The sequence below is a fragment of the Clupea harengus genome, chromosome 16 (genome assembly GCF_900700415.2).
Source record: "Clupea harengus chromosome 16, Ch_v2.0.2, whole genome shotgun sequence".
NCBI classification, from domain to species: Eukaryota; Metazoa; Chordata; class Actinopteri; order Clupeiformes; family Clupeidae; genus Clupea; species Clupea harengus.
The window spans coordinates 19,004,927-19,010,926 of record NC_045167.1 but is presented as its reverse complement, the minus strand read 5'-3'; positions in this window follow the sequence as shown (position 1 = coordinate 19,010,926).

Sequence of the window (6,000 nt, the reverse complement as noted above, 5' to 3'; positions counted from 1 at the left end):
ATACACATACACATGCACACACACACACACCACACACACACACACACACACACACACACACACACACACACACACACACACATGACAAATGCACAATGTTTCTTCATATTCACCACATTTCAAGCAGCTGTGGCAGACCTGTCCACCTGATGTCACAGTCAGTCAAGCTAGTATAGCGTTTGCACTCAACACCACTTTCTACAGCTCCCTATGTGTATAGTGTATTTGTAGCTCAACACTGATTGAAAGGTGTGTGTGTGTGTGTGTGTGTGTGTGTGTGTGTGTGTGTGTGTGTGTGTGTGTGTGTGTGTGTGTGCGTGTTTGTGTGTGTGAGTGTGTGTGTGTGTGTATGCATGTGTATGTGTATGTGTGAGACAGAGAATGTGTGTGTGTGAGAGAGAGAATGTCTCTCTGGATGCGAGCATTATGGGCTGTCAGTCTACCAGTTTAATGCTGTAAAGGCAAGCTGTCAAACCAGGGTCCCTTTCTCCCTCACATCCTTATCCCTTTTCTCCCTCATATATTCTGACAAGACTGTGACACATGGCAGATTCTGCTACAACAGCATGGTCTTCTGAATCCCAGACTCCTCTTTCTTTTCCATGCACCAAGGTCTATTGATCCCCCTCTGAGCCACTTGAATCAAACCGACCACCATCTCCGTAGATCCAAACAACACAGAGGTCTGGCTGTCTGTGTCCTTGTGTCACTGATACATTGTTCGGATATATGAGTCGTTTTTACTACGGCAGGCTAAGAGTTTTGAATTATGTTAGGTAGTGTTCATAAAATTCAGCGCATGATGAGCAATCAATGGATGAGTAGAGTACCTGACGCAAATTTCAAACTGCAGTTCAGTAACGGGATAATGTTTTAATTTAAGGCCCATAGCGCCAGCAACTAGGCGCCTTGCTGCGACGACCCGTACCCTTACAGAGCCTCCTTTACCATAAACACTTGGCACGTTTTCTCCCCAGCGACAGTGTTGTTTTCGGACGGTTGCTAGCCCTGGTGCTGAAGGAGCTTTCTCATTGGGCCAGAGGTGGGAATTCAGTCAGCTGTTGAGAAGCGGCCAAAATGCCTGGAAAACTTCTAATTCACCCTTTACTCCGATGGCACATAAACTAGTCTATAAAAGCGATGCATTCTGACATGTATGGTGATGATAACCGTTTAACCGACAAAAGTCGTATCAGCTCACCTGAGTGATGGTGTTAAGAGGCTAGACTATTGACTGTAGATAGCAGTGCTATAAACGTATACGCCATGAATCCATAAAATCATGTAATCTATGCCGCTGTCACATTTATGGCAGATCTGTTGTTATTCTGTGCATGATGGTCCACATAATGGTTGACAAGCAATCATTTTGCTGGGTACCGGTCGTCAAGCACCAGCACACGCCCAAATATACGGCCGCCAAAATCATTCACACATTTAACACAATATCTACAATAACGTCTTACCTGTTATTCCGATGTGTAGCAATAAGCATGCTGCAACAAAAAAATCCCTTCTTCTCGGCATGTTACCGTGAAGTTACTTCACCTCCGTGGTTACATTCAAGACGACTAGCTGACACTTGGGGAATGTAGCCTACTGCTTCCGCGCTATTGTTCTTGGCGGAATTATGCCTCCTGTATACAAAAACACCACAATACTTATGTATCTCAATTAAACGTAATCTAGCCTGTGGATTTGATAACCTACCGGTTCCCTCTACACCAGCGCTCGCACAGATACATCTCTAGCGGAGATGGAGCTGGTCTGCCGCTCCTTCTGCATAATCAATGAGGGGGTTTGACCGTACAAAAACACGCGCAGAATCAAACAGTCTACCAGGTTGTTTGAACAAACTCTTCTCGCCCTGGCTTTGCTCGAGTCCTCTCTTGGCAACTTGAATTCTCTAAGTAATCGTAACGTGGCAGCATTTCCAAACGTTGCCATGTATACGGCACTATTTTGGAATAATATTTTCTTCAGCAAATTGCATTGCCTGTTTGTGTATGTGTACATTGAACACAATTTCAGATTTTCAAAGTTGGTCCCATGCTCCATGCTCAAAAAAGATGATTCCTCTCCAATTCTGTACACGAAATTAATATCTGTAGTTTACTGTTTATCTGTAGTTCACTGCCTGTGCATTGACTGATTTCCATCTCTGAATTGTAACTCAGTAAAATCTTTGTCCCAGATATTGTTCCATTATTGTATTTGTGATATGTTTTCATTAAATAAAGAAAGAGCATTATTCTAAGCATTCTGAGCCTCTATAAGATGAATGATTAGAGGGAAAAGGCATAGATGTGGCCTGGAAATAGCCTGGGTAGCTAATTATCTGTGTGAGCTACGGAGGGACGATCAGCACCACACAGAACTCCACTGTGAGTGATAGATTCAGCTCCATCTAGAGATGAGGCTGCTACGAGTGTGTGTGTGTGTGTGTGTGTGTGTGTGTGTGTGTGTGTGTGTGTGTGTGTGTGCTACGAAATCTCTACAGGACTGATGTATTTAGAGACAGAGATAAAAACACCCTTTTCAAATGCTTAGCCTTTTTAGTGTGGGGAGTTGGTGTGGCATACATTCACGGCATGGATGAGAAGCCTGAGGAAACGCTGGACTGTGAGCTATTACAGACAAAACATTCTGTAACACACCTATTTGATGCATTTTCCATTTTTCTGTCTTTTTGGTTCTGATTCAGCATGTCAGTGTTGCAGTTGACTTCAGTTTATATAGGCAGAAAAAGATTCTGACCGATAATAAAAATCAAAGTAATTCTTTGTCGTATAATAAATACATTTGCCATATTAGCCACCGTGCAATATCTCTAACATCAACATCAACATAAAGGTTGACAAGATCACAGCTGTGTTTTATTCCTTATAGGGATACAGGGGGGGAAATGACATGAAAGGATAATCACCGTAAACATGAAAGGATAATCATCATCCAAATTCGTGCCTAAAATAATATCAAATGAAAATCTACTGATCCAGTCAGCACCCAAATCCCTTGCCTGTAAACTATACTCCACAAACACGCTGGGCTTTCCTTTCTACAGCACTCTAAGGAAGATTTGCTAGGACTGAGTGGAGGCATTTTTTTTTGTTAGAACCCTTTAATAGGTGTAGCGAATGACCTACTTCTGTCAGACGCTTTGATGCCACAGACCATTTTCTCCATCTTCTCTCTCCCTTGCTCTCACCCTCTCTCTCTCTTTCCATCCTCCCTCTCTCTCTCTCTCTCTTTCTTTTGCTATCTGTCTCTTTTCTCTCTCTTCTGTCTGAATAACACCTTCTTTTTTTGCTCTCCCTCACTCTCTTAATTGCTTTTCACCGCTCTGATCCAGTGTTCCCTCATCCCTTGCAAAACAAAGAGCTGCTGATGTCTGGAGGCATTATTTAGAGTGTCTCCTCCACACTGTATCAGTGAGCATGTGGGTGCCGCAGACACCAGCGCCATTACCAGCGGTGGCTTGCACTGTTCCATTCATCAAAAAAGCTTCATGCCGTTTGCAGAGACATTGTCCCTTAAAGCTTATTTTTAGTACTGCTGCAGAGGGGGGGATACAGAAATATCAGTCTTGAAAGTAACCTGGTATGTGCTTGCTTGCTCATTCAGTCAATAAAGAGTGTTTCACTGACCTACACTGTTGAATCTATCATCATCATTTGTTTCCTAGTTTATTGCATTGATTGCTAGCTCTTGTTCTTGGCTACAGGATGCATGTCTAATTAAACGTTGTTGAATAGTCAATCACACCTTTGCTAGTTTATATATCTCCGCTGTCCCTTCCATCTCTCTCACCTTCCACTCCCCACCCAAGTATCAGCATGTTCCTTCAAACCAGAACTTAATCAAAATGCACCCTCTTTTTTTAAAGAAAATTACTTTTATAGCAGACCGGCCCAAGCTGTAAAATTGAAAATAAGGGGCTTTGACACTTTCATACGTTAACCGCTACTCAACTTGCTCATTTCTATGTGGTCATTTCATGGACAATACAGGCATACCTGATTATAAGGCTAGTTTTTGGGCTCCAGTGATTATCATGAAGTCACTGAGATTGGGTTGAGTGTGCTCTTATGATGGCCTGTTCCCTGTCACCTAGTCTATCAGTGCATTTGATACTGAAACTCTCACCAACATGATAATGAATATGATAAATTCAGGAAATTACATCAGAAGATGTTTTGTAGGCTGTACTGTGTAGAAATTCCTGCGTTTACCATCAATAAATACTGACAAACATAATCATTATGCTTTGGTATTAGATTAAAACTAGCTTCAAACATAGCAGCAGCAACAGCATTTTAATTGGCTATTGGACAGATTGACACCGATTGAATGCTCAGATGTTAAATGTATAATTCTGTATGATTTAAATATTTTCTATATCTGTTATATAATCTATATCTGTTGATTCCTATAACTTGTTAGACCTATTTATGTACATGTAAAAGTCTACAAACAAACAAGGCTGACTTCAGTCAGTTCTTTTATTGCCACAAGCGGCACACTGCAACACACACGTGTATTTTATGGAGGCGACACAGGACACACACACACAAACACACGCAGGCCTGAGGTCGCTGTGAAATGTACGCTCTGCATTTGACCCATCCCGGACCATCCTTCCTTCAGGACCCTCCAGGAGCAGTGGGCAGCTTCTCAGCGCCCGGGGACCAAGTGAACCGTCCGTCTCGGTCACGGACGGACAGGAGAATGTTCTGTTTTTGCATGTTTTTCCTGTTGGGGTTCTTATTGGAGGAAACCCCTTGTGAACACGGGGAGAACATGCAAACTCCACACAGAAAGGCCCGGGAGATAGCCCACTGAAGGTCGGGGGAGGACCTGCCCCCCAGAGCCAACAGCACCCCATGCGGGAATCGAACCCATGACCTTCTTGCTGTGAGGCGGCAGTGCAAGCACCTGAGCCACCGTGCCACTAGGGAGACATTAGGAGGGTTTGCTGACAACTAGTTGTGATTTAAAGCTAAAAGACAAGACCTGACTGTTCTTAGTGTGTCTAAAGCTGGATCTCCAAATAACACGTTACCCCCTCTATTGGCAATATACAGTAACTGCAATGACTGTAAACTAATTCCTTGTCTTTTGTGGTACTGGAACCACCTGCTTGTGATTTGTGGAACTGCATGATCTCTTTCAACTCTGTCTGCAAAGCATTGCTACATTGCTCCAGAAGACCATAGCTGTACATTTAAACTTTCATTACAGAAAAATTATTTAAATAAAAAAAATGTATTTGATGGGGATAAAATATAAAAATGTGATAATCTGAACCAAAAAGAAAGATGCAGTAGAAAGTAGGCAAGCCTGAAAGAAGTTTCTCAGATGCTCTAATGTATGTTAAGAGCAGATGTTTTTGCCACCGAAAAGCAGCGACTAGAAGCTCAGTCTTTGTATTGTCCTTCTATAAAGAAACCACTGAGATAAGAGGCTGAATGCAAACTTGTCTATTGAACAGGCAAGTGGGTGAGCTCCCTGAGGCCTTCACACTGCAGCTCACAGTTCCTTGTTGGCTTTGACCGAAAAAGATATTTCATTGTCTTCTCAATTTAAACATGATAGACAAATCATTGATGCACTGGTTTTAAGAGCAAATATCTTGGTATGCTCAAAAGCTTTTTGGATCGATTGTTTGGTCATGCTATTTTGTAGATCTACTCTCTTCTCCATCAGATTTAGGGTTTCAGTTGTCACATTTACTGAGATAAACATTTTTAGGCCTCTTCTTTGTTTATTTGAATCGTTACAAACATTGATTTATACAATTATCAGCAATTATTAGGGTGATTTTAATAATCCTGTGGGTGATTGATTGTTAAGGCCACATGTGTTGTGTTCTTTGTTTATCACTTCCCTTCCCTTTTCTGTAGCTCTGCCCGGGTTGTGCTACCCCTGATTGCCAGATGAGATGCACCTGGCCAGGTGATCAAGCAGCAGATAAAGACTCCAGTTTCTCTGCTGCAAGAG